The 12,089-nt window shown below is 42.7% G+C and overlaps 2 long non-coding RNA genes across 2 annotated transcripts; both read right to left on the bottom strand.

Annotated features, from left to right (window-relative positions):
• Positions 1 to 1,819: 1,819 nt before the first annotated feature.
• Positions 1,820 to 2,810, bottom strand: LOC134196188 (uncharacterized). Its single transcript, XR_009972498.1, has 4 exons — positions 2,391 to 2,810; positions 2,264 to 2,334; positions 2,118 to 2,201; positions 1,820 to 2,048 (listed from the first exon to the last, which is right to left on the bottom strand). It is a non-coding gene; the product is annotated as an uncharacterized LOC134196188 (long non-coding RNA).
• A 2,620-nt stretch (positions 2,811 to 5,430) lies between these two features.
• Positions 5,431 to 6,286, bottom strand: LOC134196403 (uncharacterized). Its single transcript, XR_009972521.1, has 3 exons — positions 5,747 to 6,286; positions 5,601 to 5,684; positions 5,431 to 5,531 (listed from the first exon to the last, which is right to left on the bottom strand). It is a non-coding gene; the product is annotated as an uncharacterized LOC134196403 (long non-coding RNA).
• Between the last annotated feature and the right edge of the window lie 5,803 nt (positions 6,287 to 12,089).

Genomic DNA, 12,089 nt, shown 5'->3' with positions numbered 1-12,089 from the left:
CGAGAAAAAGAATCCTAGCAATGGTGGAATAAACACCCAAACATGCAACAATTCGATTTGATGGCAGACGTCAATGCTGTCATTACAGAAAATCAGACACTAATGGAAGATAATCTGGACGATGCACAAGTAATTCGAAAATGTCAAAAGAGTAGAACCTGTTCACAGTATAGCAAAAAGACCTATACAATGTGTACATCATCAAGAAGCTGGCTGTACTATCATCAATATGTATGATACATTGGGTGGTACCAAAGCCAGAGTTGCTAAAGAATGTGAAGTGTCCCATCAGTGTGTACTGGACTGGGTTGGAAACGGGACAAGGTTAAAGAAATTTACAAAAATAGACATACACATAATAACATGATCTATTTTGAAATACACAAAAGTCTGAAAAGACTTATACCTCGTTTACATGAGCACTTGTAAGCGGGCCAGCCATGCTGGCTCAGTTTCTAGGGTATGTGTAAACGCGGGACAAGCCGTGTCAGCTCGGCTTGTATTTCTAGCCAGGCCAGTGTGGGCTGGCTCGGGTCAAGTACATCGTATAAAAACGTAGCGTGCTGGAAAACGAGCCATGCATGCTCATTTGGTACAACTGGCGATAGACCAAAGTCTCGTCTAGATAGTACGGCGTCTCGTACATGTCGTACGCATTTCTCAATGTGACTGTTGTAAAGCCATAAAGAAAAACGCGAGTAGCTTGGCTTCTGTCCATTGCAAAAGTGAGCTAATGCGAGCTATGTTAATTAATCTCAAGTAACTGACGCAAGTTAATGACACGCATTGGCCATGTAAACACGGCCTGGAATACTGGGCTGGCAAGGCTCGACTCGCTATGGGTGCTCCTGTAAACGGCGTATTACTTTATCAGACCCATATGTAGAATGTCTCGAAAGGGAGTCCGCTTGGGATAAAAGTGGATCCATTTAAAGTTGCTAGTAGAATGTATCCGGTTACAATATCCAAAAATAGCCTGGCTTTGGACATCTGCAAGATCTTGAGTACCCACCACTACCCTTAAATGTGTGCAAAATAGTAAATGCCAGAAACTGAGATGTAAATTACTGTGCTTTGGTCAAATCACATGAAGATAATAAGATAATAAAAGAAGATAGACTAATAAGTTTGTTGTCATCATGTGGACATCATATCCTAATAGGATTGCTGTGCTGGTATTTCTTATAACTCCCTGTAGCCGGACCTCTAACTGCTGCGGGAGGTTCATACAGACCCTGACCCCCTCTGTGTACAGGTCTGTTGCTTTAGAAATAGGATTATACACGATATATATATATATATGTTAGACTTTTATGTTCATTGTATATATTTAACCTAAGGTGTGCATGCACTAGAATTACAGTAATAGGGCCGTGAATGGCAGCATCAACGACTAAACAAATGGATGGCCAGACAATTGGAATACAGTGCATGCACTAACTGTTATCGCTGGTGTTAATTTGCACGCCACTTGAGAGTGTTAGTCGATGTGCATGTACAGACCCATTCTCACGCTCTTGATGTCAATTAGCAGCACACTGTACACCTGGCAGTCTACTCGCATGTGTCATTTCTTGCATGTAAAGTATAGCTGTTCTGTGTTGCCAAAGATAGCAGGCATGGGTTTAGCACTTTAGTGCTTTTTCACAATGTAAGTTGTGTACGAGTAGGAGTGTTTCACTACACATAAAACAGCTGCAACATGCTCAAGTCTAGTATCTAGGGAGGAATGATCACATCACCTCACTTAATACATTTATCCAGCATACTGGACCTTGGTCAACCCTGCCAAAAATCAGCATGCAACCAAATGTGTGAAAATACAGTACTTGGTCTCTCATATGTTCAACATACTGACAACCATTATAATCCCCATTCTACTCTATCCTGTAGTCTCATATAACCAACCCTCACATGTTATCTCATCAACACTCCACTCACCCACTTCTCCCATACATTTTCTATCATAATGACTAGTACCTCAATAGATATATTCTACATCCATCACTCACCTGTCTTCCTGGAGGACCAGGAACTCCGGGAACACCCTACAAAAGACCACAAATGCTCATTTAATACAACTTGATCATTACGACAAGAGATCAAACACACACTACCGGTTCTCCCTTGCTTCCAATGCACTCCACATCAACAGAATGCGATGGCTGCACGCACAATGCCAAGATGACTAACACTACCAACTGCAACATCACCAAACCAATGAGCAAATGGTACAAGTTGAAAGTAATACAACAAGATCTACTTGCTTGGCCACTCATATCAGCAATCTTCCCACCTATTGTCTGCTTGCTGTCATGTCCGTTCATTTACACACTATCAATAGAATGATTAATCAGAGGACGGTCAACGTAAGTGTAAGTGATGTATACTCTATTTCCAGTAACAAACATGACACACTCCACATGCTATTGCCATCCCTCTATGTCATCGATCAGCCGCAATGATGTAAATAAAGTGCCAATGGCTCCAGGATACTAACTAAGTCAAATCCTCCCAAACATCTACAATGTCTCATTTCCATTATTGCTGCTTTAACAGCAATTTTCTGTTCAACTTTTCCTTCATCCAACTCCATAAATTTCTTTCAAGTTGAAATTAAGCTGCAAGTTCAACATTCAGTCAATGATGTTGATTTCATTTGTCATTCAACCAGAAGTTGCTTGTGTCAAGTAGGTGTGGCATATTGTCTTGCTGCAGTTACCATTCATCAAGATAAATCATGAACATTAGCAACAAAACATTTGTAAAAAATAAAGATAGAAATGTTGGATGGAATGACAAACGTTAACACAAACATTGACTTTGAAATCATGTTTTCAATGATAGATTCACAACAACAATGACGTTTATTAATTAATAAGCTATTATTATTGTCACATCTCACACCACTCCCAGGGCGTAGCCAGGAATGACAAAATATGAAAAGAGGTTTACAAATCAGAGACGGCTATTGCCACGCCTACAACAAAAGTGAAGCCTCGGAGTTCCAAACAAGCCAAGCACCTTTCCTGAGTGTACAGTAGCCAGCACACAAATTATGTACGTATCTGTACAAGCAACACGGCAAACAGTCTATCTTGCAAGGGTTTACACGTAAAATGTCTGCTAAGCCCATCCAAGTTCGTACGAAACAACTGCATGCTCAACGTCCTTTCTATTACAATGTGTTTATATAAAATAAAATACTTGCCCTCCGCTTAACAGCCACCGCCAATGTTTGTGGCATCCTTCTCTTCACATCATCTTGACAATCTAACGAACTAAATGCTACAGACTAGAGTGCGCATGCTTCGTTGCTATGATAATACGGGACTTGAGTAAACAGTGCACGGGCTTGCTGAGAATTGAAAATATCAACAGCCGGAGAATAGACGCAGTCTTTTTGTTGTTATACTTGTCCAATTCTCGTATTGTGTTGTGTTCTGAATTACTGTCTACTTACCTGGAAATGGATCGTCTGAATTAATCCTCCAGAGCCTATTGCAAGTTAGTATGCATGCAAATTGTTATTACAAGTCAAGATGTACTAAGTCTATGCTGTAGTAAAATTAGGCATGTATCTTAGTAGTTACGCCTCAGGGTGGAGTCCATGGTATGGGGGTGGGATGGGTCTATGGGAGTGGGATGGGTCTATGGGAGTGGGATGGGTCTATGGGGGTGGGATGGGTCTATGGGGGTGGGATGGGTCTATGGGGGTGGGATGGGTCTATGGGGGTGGGATGGGTCTATGGGGGTGGGTGGGTCTATGGGGATGGGTGGGTCTATGGGGGTGGGTGGGTCTATGGGGGTGGGTGGGTCTATGGGGGTGGGTGGGTCTATGGGGGTGGATGGGTCTATGGGGGTGGGTGGGTCTATGGGGGTGGATGGGTCTATGGGAGTGGGTGGGTCTATGGGGGTGGATGGGTCTATGGGGGTGGGTTGGGTCTATGGGGGTGGGTGGGTCTATGGAGTAACAGGTGTGTATCAAATTTCTCACAGGGTTACCCCGGATTACCCTACACACACACACACATACACACACCCCTTGATTCTGTTGATGCATTTGCTGCCATAGACCAATTTGAGAACATAGATTGCGATTAATTAATTAAAGTAGTGAGTTGTTGGTTTTGGCTATTTAGATTAGAAGTTACTTTAAATTGATATAAAAATATCATTAATGTCAATTTAAACCCCAAAAATTTAAGTCTGGTCACTCCGTTTGCCCATATCCTATTTCCTCGAATAGTAACCCGTGGGTTGCTATTTCTTCAATGTCTGCTATCACAGTTCAAGTTGAAGTAAAGAGCTATGGAAGTATTAGAGGAACACATGCACTCTTGACGCATGCAAACTGTCAAGTTACGGTAACCCATATTCAGGTACTGGTAGTTTACTCAGTGTCCTCATCATCAAGAACCATAATGTCTACATCGTCCAATCATTGTCTTCAACTTCTTCTGTCTGTTTCTCTTTTGCCAGACTTGTTTTGTTTCCTCGATGTTTTATGTTACCCTTTGATCTCTGACATTCAAGGCATGGCTTACTAATCGAGCGCGGGTTACTATTCTTAAACTGATGAGATGCATGGGTTACTGTATTCGAGAAAAATCAGTAATCTTGGCAAAGTTGTGTGTGTGTGTGTGTGTGTGTGTGTGTGTGTGTGTGTGTGTGTGTGTGTGTGTGTGTGTGTGTGTGTGTGTGTGTGTGTGTGTGTGTGTGTGTTATGAGGCTAGAACTGACCTTGTTTTATTTGCTTCTTGAAATGTGCCCACCTATAGACTTCATGTCCAGCTGAAATCTATCGTTTATCTACAAATCAATTACGAGGGACGCATCTTGTTTTTGTTTAGAATTACAGTAATAGGGCTGTGGATGGCAGCACCAACAACTAAAAAATGGATGGCAAGACAATTGGAATGCAGTGCATGCACTAACTGTTATCACTGGTGGTAATTTGCATGTCACTTGAGAGTGTTAGTCGATGTGCATGTACAGTCCAATCCCCCCTTCTTGATGTCAATTAGTAGCCCACTGTACACCTGGCAGTCTAGTCGCAAGTGTTATTTCTTGCATGTACAGTATAGCTGTTCCGTGTTGCCAAAGCTAGCAGGCATGGATTTAGCACTTTAGTGCTTCTTCACAATGTAAGTAGTGTACTAGTATGAGTGTTTCACTACACATAAAACAGCTGCAACATGCTCGAGTCTAGTATTTAGGGAGGAATAATCATATCACCTCAATTTATTTATCTGACATGCTAGACCTTGGTCAAAAACCGGCTTGCAGCCAAATGTGTGAAAATACAGTACTTGGTCTCTCATATGTTCCACATACTGACAACCATTGTAATCTCCATTCTATTCTATCCTGTAGTCTCATATAACCAACCCTCACACGTTATCTCATCAACACTCCACTCGCCCACTTCTCCCATACATTTTCTATCGTAATGACTAGTACCTCAATAGATATATTCTACATCCATCACTCACCTGTCTTCCTGGAGGACCAGGAACTCCAGGAACACCCTAGAAAAGACAACAAATGCTCACTCAATACAAATTGATCATTATGACAAGAGATCAAACACACACTACCGGTTCTCCCTTGCTTCCAATGCACTCCACATCAACAGAATACGATGGCGGCATGCATAATGCCAAGATGACTAACACTACCAACTGCAACATCACCAAACCAATGAGCAAATGATACAAGTTGAAAGTAATACAACAAGATGTACTTGCTTGTCCACTCATATCAGCAATCTTCCCACCTATTGTCTGCTTGCTGTCATGTCCGTTCATTTACACACTATCAATAGAATCATTAATCAGAGGACGGTCAACGTAAGTGTAAGTGATGTATAATCTATTTCCAGTAACAAACATGACAGTCTCCACATGCTATTGCCATCCCTCTATGTCATCCATCAGCAGCAATGATGTAAATAAAGTGCCAATGGCTCCAGGAGACTAACTAAGTCAAATCCTCCCAAACATCTACAATGTCTCATTTCCATTATTGCTGCTTTAACAGCAATTTTCTGTTCAACTTTTCCTTCATCCAACTCCATAAATTTCTTTCAAGTTGAAATTAAGCTGCAAGTTCAATATTCAGTCAATGGTGTTGATTTCATTTGTCGTTCAACCAGAAGTTGCTTGTGTCAAGTAGGTGTGGCCTATTGTCTCAAGATAAATCATGAACATTAGCAACAAAACATTTGTAAAAATTAAGATAGAAATGTTGGATGAAAACGTTAACACAAACATTGACTTTGAAATCATGTTTTCAATGATAGATTCACAACAACAATGAGGTTTAGTTAATAAGTTATTATTGTGTTATATCTCACATCACTCCCAGGGAAGTAGGCAGGAATGACAAAAATATGGAAAGAGGTTTACAGGATGGCGTCTAAGAACCACGCCTACAACGGAAACGTGCAGCCTCGGAGTTCCAAACGAACCAAAAACCGTTTACGGATTCCTGAGCTGTCTACAGTAGTCAGTCAGCACACAAATTATGTACGTATCTGTACGAGCAACACGGCGAACAGTCTATCTTGCAAAGGTTTACACGTGAAATGTCTGCTAAGCCCATCCAAGTTCGTACGAAACAACTGCATGCTCAACGTCCTTTCTATTACAACGTGTTTACATAAAATACTTGCCTTCCGCTTAACAGCCATCGTTAATGTTTCCGGCGCCCTTCTCTTCACATCATCTTGACAAGAGCAGATAGAAAGTGCGCATGCTCCTTTGCAATGCTAATACAGAACTTGAGTGAACAGTTTGACTCCACGGGCCTATTGAGAATTAAGAATACCGGCTGCCGGAGAATAGACGTCGTGTTGCATTCTATTTGTTGTTATTCTTGTCCACTTCTCATATTGGCTTGTGTTCTGAATTACTATCTACTTGCCTACCCGGAAATGGAGCGTCTGAATTAATCCTCCAGAGCATATTGCAAGTTAGTATGCATGTAAATTGTTTTTACAAGTCAATATGTACTAAGTCTATGCTGCAGTAAAATTAGACATGTATCTCTACACCTCCGGAAGGGGTTTATGGGGACCCAGGGGGAGATGGGTCCATGGGGGTGGATGGGTCCATGGGGTGGATGGGTCCATGGGGTGGGATGGGTCCATTGGGGTGGGATGGGTCCATTGGGGGTGGATGGTGGATTGGGGGTGGAAGTGGGGTGTGGGTGGAAGTAGGAGTGGAGGTGGGTCTGTGGGTGGGTGTACATGAGGGTGGAGCTGGGGCTGAGAGGTCTCAGTCACCCCAACTTTGAGTACAATCTCTATTTTTGTAAGCAAACAGTACCCTTGTATTTCATATACTCTGATGTCCTTTCAAGCCCCTCTCCCCCCCGCAACTTATGAGTTGCTCCACTGCCCCTGACACAGAACAACAGTGAATGAAATATCTAAGTTTATTTTCTGAAGAGTGGTCCAGACCAGTTGGACTGGCTGCACTACAACTCTGCAATTTGTGGTTTAGGATGCTACTACAGGGGTGTCCCCAAGAATTTTGGGAAGGGTTGTCAGAAATTGTTGTGACTACACCCACACAAATTTTGGGACCACTCATTTTGAGTTTTATGAGTGCCCCCATGAAATCTTTGATGCAGGTTTGCTTATATATACACTGACATGCCGCAAACTGTTATCATGGAATGCTCAAGCCAGAAAGGAACAGAGTGGTTTATTTTTAATTAAAAAAAATTTTCTCTCTGTCTTAGTTTACTGTGCTTGACCACACGATAGCTATATTAAGCCTCACAGCCCGTGGAAATTTCCAGACCTCAAGAAGCTGAGAGCCTAGTACATAGGATAGGATTAAGGGCCAGAATCTACAGAACTCTTTGCATGTTACCATCAGATACTGACATATAGTGGGTGGTGCTGACAACCACTGCATGTTGATCCTAGAGTACTTGTATTACAATTAATTTCATACCATATGCCACTCTTTGTCCTAATTGGTCTTATCTTCAAACCAAGCATCCCAGGAACTACTTGTTAGCCTTTCCACTTTTCAAAATACAAATACAAGTTCATTCTCTTCATAGCTAATCACTGCCTACTCATGCAACAAAGCATGGCGGGCTTGTACCAAGTGGAAGCCACGGCATGGCGGAGGCCGTGCCTTTTGTATGCTGGGGACAACCCTGTACTAGCACTCTTATTACCCGAGGCCCGGATATCTAGGCTAAGGGTATAGTAGTGGGCCGACGTGTGACCATATTTATACTTGATTGGCACAGATGCAAATGAAGCTATTCCGACCAATAGATGAGAAGTGGTGTCATTACCGACCAATAGACAAACGTGATGTCATCATAAGGCTCCACCTCTAGTGTTTGGCAGCTGTGCTAAGAGAATTCAGTCATTGGGCGTCTGTCCTGTACATGGTGTTATAGTAGAACAGGCTGGCCAGCTCGATGACTCGATGACTACCCGTATGTGGGTGGCTTGATACACATACCGTATTCGCCCGTAGTAACGCCCTGGGCATATAGAAAAGAAGCGTCTTTTTTCTGGGTGTATACTAAGGCATGGGCATTATTTTGGACCTAGGCGTAGACATGGTCACAAAATGCTGTCGTTTGGCCATGCAGTCATCATCTATACACAGAAATACCACAAACGCCGCCTGCAATCAAAGGTACTAAGACTACAATGTGGTAGACCCAGAAACTATTACCGTACTACATGACACGCTGATGGTCTCAGTAGGGGAAGGTTCCCAAAGTTATTAACCATTTAGACTACCAGTACCATTATTGGTATTAATTAACAACATAAACAGCTAGGTTTACAGTTATAATACCATGCATCTGTGATAGCTAATCAGAGACTAAACACTACACACGCAGCAAACACTTGAAGAAGAAAAGGAATGTACCGATATCGATACCAGTATTATTGTGAGTGCCACCATCAGTCACCAAAGTCCATAGTCTCAACAGCAGGAGTGTTGCCAGCTGGCTCAACAGTTGCCATTACCTCGTCGTCATCTCCCTCGTCCACCGACTCAATTTCAGCAGCAGAAGCAGCAGCATTGCATCCAGCTTCCACGAGCTCGTTGTCATCACTCTCGTCCACCATCATCTGATACTTGTAATCTGGGAGGCCTTCGATATTTACATTCTTGTCTTCACTGCCATCCAGGTTCACAGATATGCCACAGTTCTTGAAGGGGCGGATAACCATGTCTTTGTTGGAGCACACCTTCTGCCAGGCATTCACAACCCATTTCGTGATGAGGATGTGTCGCTCAGAAGTCGACATCTTGTTCTCCGTGTACAGGTTTAGGTTCTCTTGCTGGTGCCTCTCGTGCTCTGCCCGAACTGTATCTTTGAATGGTTTATTTATGCACACGCCGAGTGGTTGTATGTGGCTTGTGCAACCTGCAGGTATGGATACCATGATTGTTTTGTGTTGACGCAGCAGCTCAATCACCTCGTCTGTCTGCTGTGCGCGATGCATATCAGCTACCAAAATCTTGCCAGTGGACGAAGAAGGTGAGTTAGTGAAGACGTTGCCCCATTCAGACTCGATCCACTCTTTCCTGACCGCCCCATCACTCCACGCATTCACCTGAAACATAACACGGACTCGTGGATCCCACCCATCCTTCTCCTTCTTAGCAAGGCGCTTGCCTTGACCCCGGAACACAATCAACGGACTCACGCGACTGATACCATCTGCAAACACAGTCAGCTGCACTGTACACTGCCTTTTTTCAAGACCTGATGCTGCACTTGCACACCACACTTCCTTTGCACCAGTCTCATTGTACGTCTTTCCATCATCCAAGACAAAAGGCAACGGGGTTTGATCCATGTTTGCCAGATCAGCAGCAGAAAACACACCACTCTCTCGAACAGCATGAATTTTCTGATGAAAATTGGTAATGGCTTGAACGAGGGCATGTGGTGCTTTCTGAGCAACATGGGTCTTCTTCCTGAAGCTCAAGTTGAAACGAACACGAAATCTTCTGAACCAGTGCTCTGAGAATTTGAAGTTCGACACATCAGGATACAGTTCTTTCATCAAGACCTTTGCACGAGCTGTAAACCACCACCACTTCACCCTCTTCCCCTCTAACCTCTGCTGACGGAACTCTTTGTGGAGTTGCTTCTCCATGAGGGGGAAAAAGGAACTTCGTCCACGGCCTTTAGATCGGCATCCTCCAGCTTGATTTTGAATGTGCTCCTTTAAACTCTCCCATTCTCGAATTCGTTTTGGAGCGACTTTGAATTGCCTCGCAGTTGCCGAAATATTCCTGCCATTTGTTTCATACCACTCCAGAGCTTTTAGCTTAAACTCGCGCGTGTAGGATCTGAAATCCTGGGGAGAACCTTGATTACTCCTATACCCAACCACCTAGTTTTGTCCTATCAACGCCTGAATCTTCGAAGTCATCTTGCAATAGAATGTCTGGTGGCAGCAATTTCCGACGTGTTTTGTTTGGTAATGTTATCTCTACTGCTGGGAGCACTGTCCCCAGTGCACATCCTGGATCCGCCTCTGCTGAATCTGCATGCAATATAAACTCTTTGCACCAGCGAAGCTGTAGCTCCTGAAGTGCTGGCCTGGGTACCATGCACGTTCAAGTTGCAGATTTAGACTCCATGCAAGACCCTTGGGCATATAATGAGCAGTCTATATCATTATTACATGTATACTATATGCATATTTACAAATACCTTCCAATAGACGTGGTAACTAATGGATTCACTAGAATAGAGCATGTTGAGCTGACTGAGAGGGCCACTAGAGCAGTAAAAGAACCAACCCATAAAATGCCCCAGGTACGCCATGCGCGCGCACGTGCACACACATACACACACGTATTTTATTGGTAGTCTGTGACTTTTTAGGATGAAGAAGACTATATTGCCACAGAAAATCTGGATGAACGATTGCAGAAGTATTGGAAAATCGGAGGGACTACAACTTTGCGCTCACTTGATCAGGTGAAGTGTTGACTGCAGAACCAAGAAAACACGACTTATTGCCAGTACAAGGATGGTAATATTGATGTTTTGATTACTAATTTATTCTGTATCTAGACTTGTGTGATCAGTAGCTATAACATTTATATTTACATTTTGTGATGTTGAAATGAGCAATTGTAGTGCATATTGCATTTTGTGTTATCTAAATATCTCAAATGCTGTTCCTTTGCTGTTCTAGATTATTTGTATTGAGCAGGTTATGTTAATTGTACGAAACAAGCTATCCTGAATTTTGTGTTTTTTATTGCCTAGCAGCCAGGAGTTGGTGCTGTATGCATGATATGCTTGGACAGACAAGTAAGCTAGTATGTATATATGTACAGGTTATCACATGATTAGTGTTGTATATGGCTTTTGCCTTCATCAACCAATATTACAGGTGGTGCTCTTGTCAAAATTGTGCATTACTTAATGAGCCCTGACCAGGAATCCGTATATTGTTGTGAGATCTCAGAAGTAACCAGGACAATAGACGAAGTAGACCCATAAGTTACTATCTAGGAATACGTACAGTACTAAGCCATCACAAAGGGTATGTACCACTGTATGTATACACTCTGACCCATTTAGTAAAGTCTGCAGGTAACTGAATTCAAGTTAGATCGAGCAAGTAGTTTATCTTTCTGTATTGAGGGCCATAGGAACGAATCAACATCAGGCCTAACGCACGTTAATAGAGTGTGGTTAGTGACGAGTGGTGACAAGGGGATCTCCAAGGGAGTACCAAACAATATCGATTATGGTGAGACAACAGTGTCCCTTCGACAAGCAAATCGTGTTTTCTCAAGCTAAACTATTCGATACCAACTCCTGCATCCATTCCGGTAATGTAGAACTTATGATTACCAGTCATCAAATACACACTAGTCATAATGTGGACAGCATGTTGGCTGTATTGAAGTCACCCTTTGAAAAGAAGTTAAAATCTGTTGGGCTATGGCCCGACCAGCTTGATCGGGTGCTATACAGCCTTGCGTTTGCTATTGAAGAGATGAGAGAAAGAGATGAACATTTATTGCTCATAATACAGAAATGAAACAAACAAAAAATAGGGT

This window comes from Corticium candelabrum, chromosome 1, assembly GCF_963422355.1.
Source record: "Corticium candelabrum chromosome 1, ooCorCand1.1, whole genome shotgun sequence".
NCBI lineage: Eukaryota > Metazoa > Porifera > Homoscleromorpha > Homosclerophorida > Plakinidae > Corticium > Corticium candelabrum.
Note: the sequence above shows the minus strand (reverse complement) of the source record. Positions and strands in the feature narration are given on the sequence as shown.